This window comes from Lytechinus pictus, chromosome 11 (genome assembly GCF_037042905.1).
Source record: "Lytechinus pictus isolate F3 Inbred chromosome 11, Lp3.0, whole genome shotgun sequence".
Taxonomy (NCBI): Eukaryota; Metazoa; Echinodermata; class Echinoidea; order Temnopleuroida; family Toxopneustidae; genus Lytechinus; species Lytechinus pictus.
The window spans coordinates 9,677,105-9,689,143 of NC_087255.1; positions in this window are offsets into that span (position 1 = coordinate 9,677,105).

Here is a 12,039-nt window from a genome sequence, read left to right on the forward strand (position 1 = left end):
CAAAATTCGAGATTCTGATTGCATCCCGCCTCTGATCCAGAGTATATATAAAGATGCAGCAGATACACGAAATCATAGCATCTTTGGCAGAAGAACAAGATATGGAAGTTCAATATGTACCAGAGTATGAACCATCTTATGATGTAGACATGACATTTGTCTCCCTGCTATATAACTACATCCTAGCCCTCGAGGCAGAGGAGAGAGAGGAAGAACAGCAAAGACAAGAGGAGATTGAACTACCAGCAGGAGGGAGAAGACCATTCATCAGGTGCTGCTGGACCAGGCCATGGCTCACTGAAGAAAGAAGACAGCAGTATGGCCAGTTCACTATCCTCTTGGACACACAACTGAGGTTAGAGGACCCTGTTAATCAGGGTACTAATGGATAATTCGTTTTTCATTCCTGATTTTCGTAGAGCAAAAACGGAAGTCAACCTCATGGATTGGTCTTTGAAAACACAAAAACGAAATCACAACGAGAAAAACCCCGTTGTGATTTCATTTTTTGAGATCAAAAACAGAAGAATGAAATCAGAAATACTTTTGGTCCTCTCTGATACCTCATTCTATACCTGTGTTTGTTATATATTAAAAACAAAATCAGAACACGCTTTCTACCCCCTGATTCTGTTTGGAAAAACGCAGACAGCGAAAACGAAATCGGGTAGTTCGCTTTCCACTTCCTGCTCTCTGATTTCGTCTTTCGCACAACCAACAGCCATATCGAAATACGTTATACACACGGGCACGCAGTACAGTGCATGCATGATACGACCATGAAGCTATTACGTAATAGCTTTATGTTACGACCACGTGCAACAGAAATTCACGTTAACATGGCTTTTAATTTCCAGCGTTTTCGGACCTTCACAGACAGTGGCGTAGCTAGGATTCCCCCCCCCCCCGGGGGGCAATGGGGGGTCCTTGCTTTTTCAGGGGGGGGGGGGCACCGGCCATTTTTGTAATAAAGTAATAAAGTAATAAAGTAATTTTTCAAGGGGCGCCCCAGGGATATCCCGACGGCCTAGCCAGGGTAACCACGTACCCTAACTTGTAGAGCTCGACACGGGCAACCAGTTAAACACTGACTTGACCCGGCGCATGCACATTAAGGGGGCTCAAATTACCAAAATTAAAGGGAATAAAGGGCTATTTATCGCATTTTTAAAATTAAAATAAAGTAAATTTTCAAGGGGCCCCAGGGATATCCCGACAGCCTAGCCAGGGTAACCACGTATCCTAACTTGGAGAACTCGACTCGAGCAACCAGATAAACACTGATTTGACCCGGCGCATGCACATTTAGGGGGCTCAAATTAACAAAATTAAAGGGAATAAAGGGATATTTATCGCAATTTTAGATGATTAAAATAAAGTATTTTTTCAAGGGGCTTCCAGGGATATCCTGACGGCCTAGCCAGGGTAACCACGTATCCTAACTTATAGAACTTGACTCGGGCGATCAGATAAAAACTGATTTGACCCGGCGCATGCACATTTAGGGGGCTAAAATTAACAAAATTAAAGAGAAGAAAGGGCTATTTATCGCATTTTTAAAATTAAAATAAAGTATTTTTTCATGGGGCCCCCAGGGATATCCCGACGGCCTAGCCAGGGTAACCACGTATCCTAACTTGTAGAACTTGACTCGGGCGATCAGATAAAAACTGACTTGACCCGGCGCATGCTCATTTAGGGGGCTAAAATTAACAAAATTAAAGGGAATAAAGGGCTATTTATCGCATTTTTTAAATTAAAATAAAGTAATTTTTCAAGGGGCCACCAGGGATATCCCGACGGCCTAGCCAGGGTAACCACGTACCCTAACTTGTAGAACTCGACACGGGCAACCAGATAAACACTGACTTGACCCGGCGCATGCACATTAAGGGGGCTCAAATTAAAAAATTAAAGGGAATAAAGGGCTATTTATCGCATTTTTTAAATTAAAATAAAGTAAATTTTCAAGGGGCCCCCAGGGATATCCCGACGGCCTAGCCAGGGCAACCACGTACCCTAACTTGTAGAACTCGACTCGGGCAACCAGATAAACACTGATTTGATCCGGCGCATGCACATTTAGGGGGCTCAAATTAACAATATTAAAGGGAATAAAGGGCTATTTATCGCATTTTTAAAATTAAAATAAAGTATTTTTTCAAGGGGCCCCCAGGGATATTCCAACAGCCTAGCCAGGGTAACAATGTATCCTAACTTGTAGAAATCGACTCGGGCAACCAGGTAAACACTGACTTGACCCGGCGCATGCACATTTAGAGGGCTAAATTTAACAAAATTAAAGGGAATAAAGGGCTATTTATCGCATTTTTTAAATTAAAATAAAGTAATTTTTCAAGGGGCCACCAGGGATATCCCGACGGCCTAGCCAGGGTAACCACGTACCCTAACTTGTAGAGCTCGACACGGGCAACCAGATAAACACTGACTTGACCCGGTGCATGCACATTTAGGGGGCTCAAATTAACAAAATTAAAGGGAATAAATGGATATTTATCGCATTTTTAGAATTAAAATAAAGTATTTTTTCAAGGGGCCCCCAGGGATATCCTGACGGCCTAGCCAGGGTAACCACGTATCCTAACTTGTAGAACTTGACTCGGGCGATCAGATAAAAACTTATTTGACCCGGCGCATGCACATTTAGGGGGCTAAAATTAACAAAATTAAAGGGAATAAAGGGCTATTTATCGCATTTTTTAAATTAAAATAAAGTATTTTTTCAAGGGGCCCCCAGGGATATCCCGACGGCCTAGCCAGTGTAACCACGTATCCTAACTTGTAGAACTTGACTCGGGCGATTAGATAAAAACTGACTTGACCCGGCGCATGCACATTTAGGGGGCTAAAATTAACAAAATTAAAGGGAATAAAGGGCTATTTATCGCATTTTTAAAATTAAAATAAAGTAAATTTTCAAGGGGCCCCCAGGGATATCCCGACGGCCTAGCCAGGGCAACCACGTACACTAACTTGTAGAACTTGACTCGGGCAACCAGATAAACACTGATTTGATCCGGTGCATGCACATTTAGGGGCTCAAATTAACAAAATTAAAGGGAATAAAGGGCTATTTATCGCATTTTTAAAATTAAAATAAAGTATTTTTTCAAGGGGCCCCCAGGGATATTTCAACGGCCTAGCCAGGGTAACCATGTATCCTAACTTGTAGAAATCGACTCGGGCAACCAGGTAAACACTGACTTGACCCGGCGCATGCACATTTAGAGGGCTAAATTTAACAAAATTAAAGGGAATAAAGGGCTATTTATCGCATTTTTAAAATTAAAATAAAGTAATTTTTCAAGGGGCCACCAGAGATATCCCAACGGCCTAGCCAAGGTAACCACGTACCCTCACTTGTAGAGCTCGACACGGGCAACCAGATAAACACTTATTTGACCCGGTGCATGCACATTAAGGGGGCTCAAATTAACAAAATTAAAGGGAATAAAGGGCTATTTATCGCATTTTTTAAATTAAAATAAAGTAAATTTTCAAGGGGCCCCCGGGGATATCCCGACAGCCTAGCCAGGGTAACCACGTATCCTAACTTGGAGAACTCGACTCGGGCAACCAGATAAACACTGATTTGACCCGGCGCAAGGACATTTAGGGGGCTCAAATTAACAAAATTAAAGGGAATAAAGGGCTATTTATCGCATTTTTAAAATTAAAATAAAGTAATTTTTCAAGGGGCCACCAGGGATATCCCGACGGCCTAGCAAGGGTAACCACGTATCCTAACTTGGAGAACTCGACTCGGGCAACCAGATAAACACTGATTTGACCCGGCGCATGCACATTTAGGGGGCTCAAATTAGCAAAATTAAAGGGAATAAAGGGATATTTATCGCATTTTTAGAATTAAAATAAAGTAATTTTTCAAGGGGCCACCAGGGATATCCCGACGGCCTAGCCAGGGTAACCACGTATCCTAACTTGTAGAACTTGACTCGGGCGATCAGATAAACACTGATTTGACCCGGCGCATGCACATTTAGGGGGCTAAAATTAACAAAATTAAAGGGAATAAAGGGCTATTTATCGCATTTTAAAAATTAAAATAAAGTATTTTTTCAAGGGGCCCCCAGGGATATCCCGACGGCCTAGCCAGGGTAACCACGTATCCCAACTTGTAGAACTTGACTCGGGCGATCAGATAAAAACTGACTTGACCCGGCGCATGCACATTTAGGGGGCTAAAATTAACAAAATTAAAGGGAATAAAGGGCTATTTATCGCATTTTTTTAATTAAAATAAAGTAAATTTTCAAGGGGCCCCCAGGGATATCCCGACGGCCTAGCCAGGGCAACCACGTACCCTAACTTGTAGAACTCGACTCGGGCAACCAGATAAACACTGATTTGATCCGGCGCATGCACATTTAGGGGGCTCAAATTAACAAAATTAAAGGGAATAAAGGGCTATTTATCGCATTTTTAAAATTAAAATAAAGTATTTTTTCAAGGGGCCCCCAGGGATATTCCAACGGCCTAGCCAGGGTAACCATGTATCCTAACTTGTAGAACTCGACTCGGGCAACCAGATACACATTAGCTTGACCCGTTGCATGCAGTGGCGTAACAGGGGTCGGTGGCTGGGGGGGGGGGGCAAGAACCAAGAATTTCCCGGTCACATCATAAAGCAGGCAATGGAGTCATAAGGCAAAAATTTTGAGGGGGCGATATTATGGAGTATCGGACAAAAATATATATTTATGCGAGCGAGCGGAGCGTTCGAGCAAAATTTTTGACATTTTAATGGCAAAAATGAGTGGGGTCCGGGGTAGAGCCCCGGAACCTCTTGATATTAAAGCCATTTTAAACCTTACAGATGGCCACTAATTTTAATCAAATTGCGTGTATATTTATATAGCTTTCACACTACACATAAATTCAGTGCTGCAGTTGTGTACCGTAATCATCTAAATATTTTGAGGGGGTCTACCATAGCAAATGTGGGAAAATTTGTAAAAAGTCGGCAGCGAGCGAAACGAGCCAGAAGAAAAATGGCCTTTTGAAATAAAATTGAATTGTGTGATAGACTTTTACATCACAGCAAATATCATGTCTTATATTTTTTTTATTTCATTCATCTCATTTCGCTGCCTCCTTCATATTATTTTATTTCCCCTTGGCTGTGGAACCAATCCCCCCCCCCGTACGCCAGTGCTTCAACGCAAAGGTTAATGCAGGAAGGGTCCATATAGGGGCCCGTTATAGAGCCCTTTAAAAGTTACAAGTTAAGAGCCTCCACTGCACGGGGTCTTGACTCTTGGACAGAGCCCCCGGTAGCTTTGGATATTTAGCAAGTTTATAATAGACTTTCATACGAAATTATGCTATATACCATCCATCTTTTTTTCCCGCTCGTTATCTTTAATCCTCAGCAGCCCGGTAGTAATATCTTGTCCCGTTTTTTTTTTTTCCAATTTAGATTTTGCCTCATTCCATTCTACCTTCACTCGCTTTTGTTTGCCTTTATCATCTTTAATTTATTTCCCTGTCTTTTAAAATTATTTTGAAATTAAATTCTAATTATGTGATAGTCGCTTTGGAAATTTAGTCGATCAATCAATCAATCAATCAATGTAGTTGTGTACCGTAATCATCCAAATATTTTGAGGGGGCACACCATAGCAAATGTGGGAAAATTTGTTTTAAAAAAAAGTCGCCAGCGAGCGAAGCGAGCCAGAAGAAAAATGGCATTTTGAAATAAAATTATAATTATGTGATAGATTTTTACATCATAGCAAATGTCATGTCTTATATATTTTTTAAAATATTTTATTCATCTCATGACGCTGCCTCCTTCATTTTCTTTTATTTCTCCTTGGCTGTGGAACCCCCCCCCCCCGTACGCCAGTGCTTCAACGGAAGGATCCATATAGGGGGCCGTTATAGAACCCTTTAAAGGTTACAGGTTAAGAGCCTCCACTGCACGGGGTCTTGACTCTTGGACAGAGCCCCCGGTAGCTTTGGATATTTAGCAAGTTTATAATAGACTTTCATACGAAATTATGCTATATACCATCCATCTTTTTTCCCTCTCGTTATCTTCAATCCTCAGCAGCCCATCTTGTCCCTTTTTTTTTATTTTCCAATTTAGATTTTGCCTCATTCCATTCTACCTTAATTTCCCGCTTTTGTTTGCCTTTTTGACATCTTTAATTCATTTCCCTGTCTTACTAATCATGCTAATATATGTGTATATCTGGGAAAATTGTTCTTCCTCACATGTTCTTCTTTCCTTCCTTTTTCCAAATTCTTTCCGTTTTCCCTTTTTTTTTCTTAGTTTTATTTTCCCTTACCCTTTTCTATTCCCCTCCCTTTTCCCCCTTTCATCTTTTTTCCTTTCCTTTTCCTTTCCCTTTCTTTCTTTCTCCCCTTATTTTTTCCTTTTCCCGGTTTTTTTTCTTAACATTTTCACGGTGAACTCCGCCAGGGGGAAGGGGGGCAGCTTGCCCCCCCCCCCCCCCCCGCCTGTTACGCAACTGGTTGCATGCTCATTATGGGGGCTAAAATTAACAAAAGTAAAGGAATACGGGCTTTTTCAAGCATGGGGAACCACGGTCCTGACTTTTCCCCCCATCCCTTAGTGCTGCCGATGGGTAGAGTAAAAAACAACAAGGAAAGAGAGAAGACAAAATAGAAGAGAGAGAAGCGAAAGGGAGAGATAGGAAAGAAAAGGAGGGGGAAAGGGAGAGAAAGAGAAGGGAGAACGGAGGGGTCATATCATTGTATGAACAGGATATTTTATGATTATGCCCCGAGCATTAGTGCGAAGCTCAATGCGAGATAAGAACAAAATAGAGGGGGCACACCATGGCGCACGCAGCAAAAATTTACTTAATAATAAGTCTCCAGCGAGCGAAGCGAGCGAGAATAAAAATCACCTTCAATTTTGAGATTGATTTTGACAGGGTATGCAGAAAATGACATATCTTTCCTCTTCCTTTTCTTTCTTTCCTTTTATCATTTTTTTTTCTCGGTTGTAGAACTTTTTTTTTTTTTTTTTTTTTTTTTTTTTTTTTTTTGGGGGGGGGGCAGTGCTATGCGGTTCGGGTCCGGGGCAATGGCGGTACTAGGGTTTTTAACCTAGGAGGAGGCAAACAAACATTTTGGGGCCGGGGGGATGGCACACATTTAAAAAAAAAATCGAGCGAGAAGCGCGAGCTAATTTTATTGCAAATGCAGTCCCTACTGATTAAAAAAGGGAACTGTTAAGAATCAGCTGTTTGCATTAATTGGGTCATGAAGATGATATCTCACCAAATGAATAATGCGAGCGCGAAGCGTGAGCTGAAAATTTTTGATATCCGGGATGATACCTGGCCGTTCTAAGCTTTTTTTTAATTATAAAATGAATGGCTATCTAATTCGCTGAAAATAAATCCTCTATGGAAATTATGAATACGCAGGATATGTATCTCGCTAAAACAAATAATGAAAACTCTAATAACATTTGATTTTTAAGCCCCATGTGAACAGATAATCATTAATAACTGCGAGCGCGTATCGCGAGCTACATTTTGAATTTTATATAATGGCCTGAAAGATTTATGTTAGTGACCAAAATTGTTGGGACCTAAATGCTAACGGTGAATGGATGAGAATATTTTTAAAATTTAAAGAACAAAAAACATTTTTGGAGTATTATGACAACGTTTACTATACATTTTTTTTAAAAATCAAATCGCGGGTACATACATCACATATTATATTAAGTTGCTAATTGATTGAATTGAAGGCTACACGTGCAAAAGAAAATGTCTCATGACAATTATTCGAAGATTAGAGGAGCTTTATACTCATATTTTATATTTTGACAATACGTTTTCTATCGATATACGCCCCCATCTTTTCTCCAAGAGATGACGATCTACAACAGAAGGCTGAAGATATTCATTCGACCCAACCCATTCTCATTTTTTTAATTTGTAAGTTGATTACAAAAAAGAATGTGTATAATGATTAGACTGATTCTAGAAACAGAGAATGGGCAACCATTGAACATATTTTGTGCAAATAAAAGAAAAATACAGGTGTCACTCAGCTTTCGGAACTATTTTATTGGCGGAGGATTTAGGACTGAGTATAATATATGAATAAGATCTGCTCATGAGATGCTTTAACCAGTTGCCCCCTAAATGTGCATGCGCCGGGTCAAGCTAGTGTTTATCTGGTTGCCCGAGTCGAGTTCTCCAAGTTAGGGTACGTGGTTACCCTGGCTAGGCCGTCGGGATATCCCTGGGGGCCCCTTGAAAAAATACTTTTAATTTTGAAAATGCGATAAATATCCCTTTATTCCCTTTACTTTTGTTAATTTAAGCCCCATAAATGTGCATGCGCCGGGCCATGCTAGTGTTTATCTGGTTGCCCGAGTCGAGTTCTACAAGTTAGCTAGATACGTGGTTACCCTTGCTAGGCCGTCGGGATATCCCTCGGGGCCCCTTGAAAAAATACTTTATTTTAATTTTAAAAATGCGATAAATAGCCCTTTATTCCCTTTAATTTTGTTAATTTGAGCCCCCTAAATGTGCATGCGCCGGATCAAATCAGTGTTTATCTGGTTGCCCGAGTCGAGTTCTACAAGTTAGGGTACGTGGTTGCCCTGGCTAGGCCGTCGGGATATCCCTGGGGGCCCCTTGAAAATTTATTTTATTTTAATTTAAAAAATGCGATAAATAGCCCTTTATTCCCTTTAATTTTGTTAATTTTATCCCCCTAAATGTGCATGCGCCGGGTCAAGTCAGTTTTTATCTGATCGCCCGAGTCAAGTTCTACAAGTTAGGATACGTGGTTACCCTGGCTAGGCCGTCGGGATATCCCTGGGGGCCCCTTGAAAAAATACTTTATTTTAATTTAAAAAATGCGATAAATAGCCCTTTATTCCCTTTACTTTTGTTAATTTGAGCCCCCTAAATGTGCATGTACCGGGTCAAGCTAGTGTTTACCTGGTTGCCCGAGTCGAGTTCTACAAGTTAGGATACGTGGTTACCCTGGCTAGGCCGTCGGGATATCCCTGGTGGCCCCTTGAAAAATTACTTTATTTTAATTTTAAAAATGCGATAAATAGCCCTTTATTCCCTTTAATTTTGTTAAATTTAGCCCTCTAAATGTGCATGCGCCGGGTCAAGTCAGTTTTTATCTGATTGCCCAAGTCAAGTTCTACAAGTTAGGATACGTGGTTACCCTGGCTAGGCCGTCGGGATATCCCTGGGGGCCCCTTGAAAAATTACTTTATTACACACACACCGCAAAAAATGGCCGGTGCCCCCCCCCCCTGAAAAGCATTGGATGTAAAGCACATAGCCATTAAGAAGCCAGCAAACACAGGCAGTCTCTACCACAACTACAAGGGGTTCTTCTCTATACCACTGCTGGCATTGGTAGATGCAGATTACAAGTTCATCTGGATTGAGCTGGGAGGTAAAGGACACATATTCACAGACTCTGAGCCCTTCGAATGCCGAGAAGATGGGTCCATAGGGCTGCCCCCACCATGCCATCTCCCTGGAGAAAATCAGCCTGATATTCCTTACTTCATCCTGGGTGATGATGTTTTTGCCCTGAATAGCTACATGATGAAGCCATACAGTAGAAGAGGGATGACAGATGGACAGAGGATCTGCAACTACAGGATCTCAAGGGGGAGAAGAGTGGTGAAGAATGCCTTTGGCATCAGGGCCAACAGGATCCGGTGCCTGTTGGGAACACTGGAACAGAAGGTAGATAACGTCAGAGATTTGGTGGAGACTGCTGCGGTGCTGTACAACCTGTTGAGGAAGAGGGTGGCGCTGGCAGCCAATGCGGTGGACCACGAAGATGAAGAGCACAACTTCGCACCAGGGCCTGTATTCCATAAACGAGATAAGCTTTTTGCTTAAGTCTTTTGACTTAGCATTTTGCTTGTCTAAGAAATCTTCCCTGACTATATTCTATAAACTTTAAGACATTTGTCAGACGATATGGCTAAGCCAAAGTCTCAAATTCTAGTATTAGGTACTGCAGCAGGGGTAACTGCAACAAACTTGCAAAAATGTCACTGAAGTTGTTTTTTCTTAAAATTTTTGATTTTATTGAAACTAATTACAACAATTGTAGTAAAAGAAGAGCATTCATCACCCATATATGGTAAGAATTTTTTATTCAGATTATCTATATTTTTGTTAATTACAAAATATTTAAATCCCAAACCGAGTGACTTGCACAGTTTTTTTGAGTATCACTCCCATTTATTACTTTTCATGTATTGTTTGTCAAAATCTAAATTGAATAGATTCCTCTCGACATCTTTATTTTAACTTTAGATTAAGTAGATCTAAGGGAAAACTTTGGTAACTTTTAAGACTAGTCTTGGGTCTAAAATTAGGCCTAGATCTAGCCTAGGCCCAATATCTACAGCTGATATCCGTCTGTTTGGAGGAGAATTGAACATTGTTTTTACTTTTTTACTTTAAGGCTGAAACAAAACGTAACTTTGTTAGTCTAGTGGCGTGCCATAGTGGAGCAACCGAGACTGAAGCTACATACATGTAGATCTAGACCTATTTATTAGTATTGGTCTAGGCCTAGAACAACATTCAGGTCTTAGCCTGGCTTAGCCTTTATAGGACAGGGATAGATCTATCTAGATCTACATGTAGGTCTAGAATAGATCTGACTTAGAGTTAGACAAAAGCAAAAGCTTCAGTCTCCGACTGTATTTTGGTTGTTCCGCTAAACACTCGACACAGTCTGTTAGTGTTACTAGTGTTAGTTACATTGACCTAGTCTCACCAATGTGATATGACAGTAAATGTCAGAAATTTTTTAATAAATCCCCAGAAACGACGGTTATTCCTGTCTACAGTACTAGATCTAGTATCACTATGCATTGCTTGCCAACTACGCCTAAACTTTAGATCTAGTCCTAGTCTGAGACATCTTTAGATCTGCTCCTGTTTTAGTCCATCTGTTTGTTTGGAGTTTTTATTTTTATACATTTTTGGGACATGTTTAGATCTAGGTTTCCAAGACTAGAAAACAGGCCTAAATCCTAGACCAACAGCTCAGTCTAGACTGGGCCTTGATTTATATAAGAATTTAGATATAGGCGGCCTAGCCTGTGCTTTCTTCTATTCATTCTAGCCTAGCCGGTAGACCTAACGTTAGGACTGGCTGATCTAGTCTACTGTTTGATCTAGAATCTCTAATGTAGGCCCATAGACTAAATGACTAAAACTAAAAGTTAGACCCTATCTAGATCTAGAACGTTATCAATATAGGTGTACATAGTAATAGGTCTAGATCTAGAGACTTGTAGACTATCTCAATGTAGACTTTAACTGTTGGATCTAAAAAAAGTAAATGTACGTAGGCTAGTCTAGATCTACTCATCTAACGTTAGGCCTGAAAAAGGAAGTAGGCTAGGGATTTAGCATTGGATTATTTCTAGGACTAAAGGATCTTGATCTAGGCTAAGATCTAAAGCTAGGGGCTGTAGTTCGAGATCTAGAGGTCTAGCCCCCCCCCCCTAAAACCTAGAACTAAGCACACAAGTACATGTAGTTTCCTCTGTAGCCAAACAAAAGTTAGCATTGACCATTCGCCATTGTCTTAATCTTATTCTGGCGTGTGTAGTTACCATACAAACACATATTTTGATGAATGAGAAAATGTGTCTTGCAGATTATTTTAGCTCAAAACCTACATGTAGGTATTCTAAATTTCATGAGCATATAGGCCAATGTCATAAAATGAAGAAGTAGTTCAATCCACATCATGCTGTTTACACATTTATTGATTTGATATGCTGTTACCATGGCAACACATTTTCCGATATATGTCTTGCAGATCTATACCTCAAAATCAATGTGTAAGCCAACTTTTATAAGAATTGGTCGAAAACTAATGAAGGGGTTCAAACCACAAGATTTTCACCTAATTTCATTATATAATATGTTACCATGGCAACACGATTTCTGATACAGGCAAAAATATTCCTTAGACATCTTCAAGTAAAGACTAATG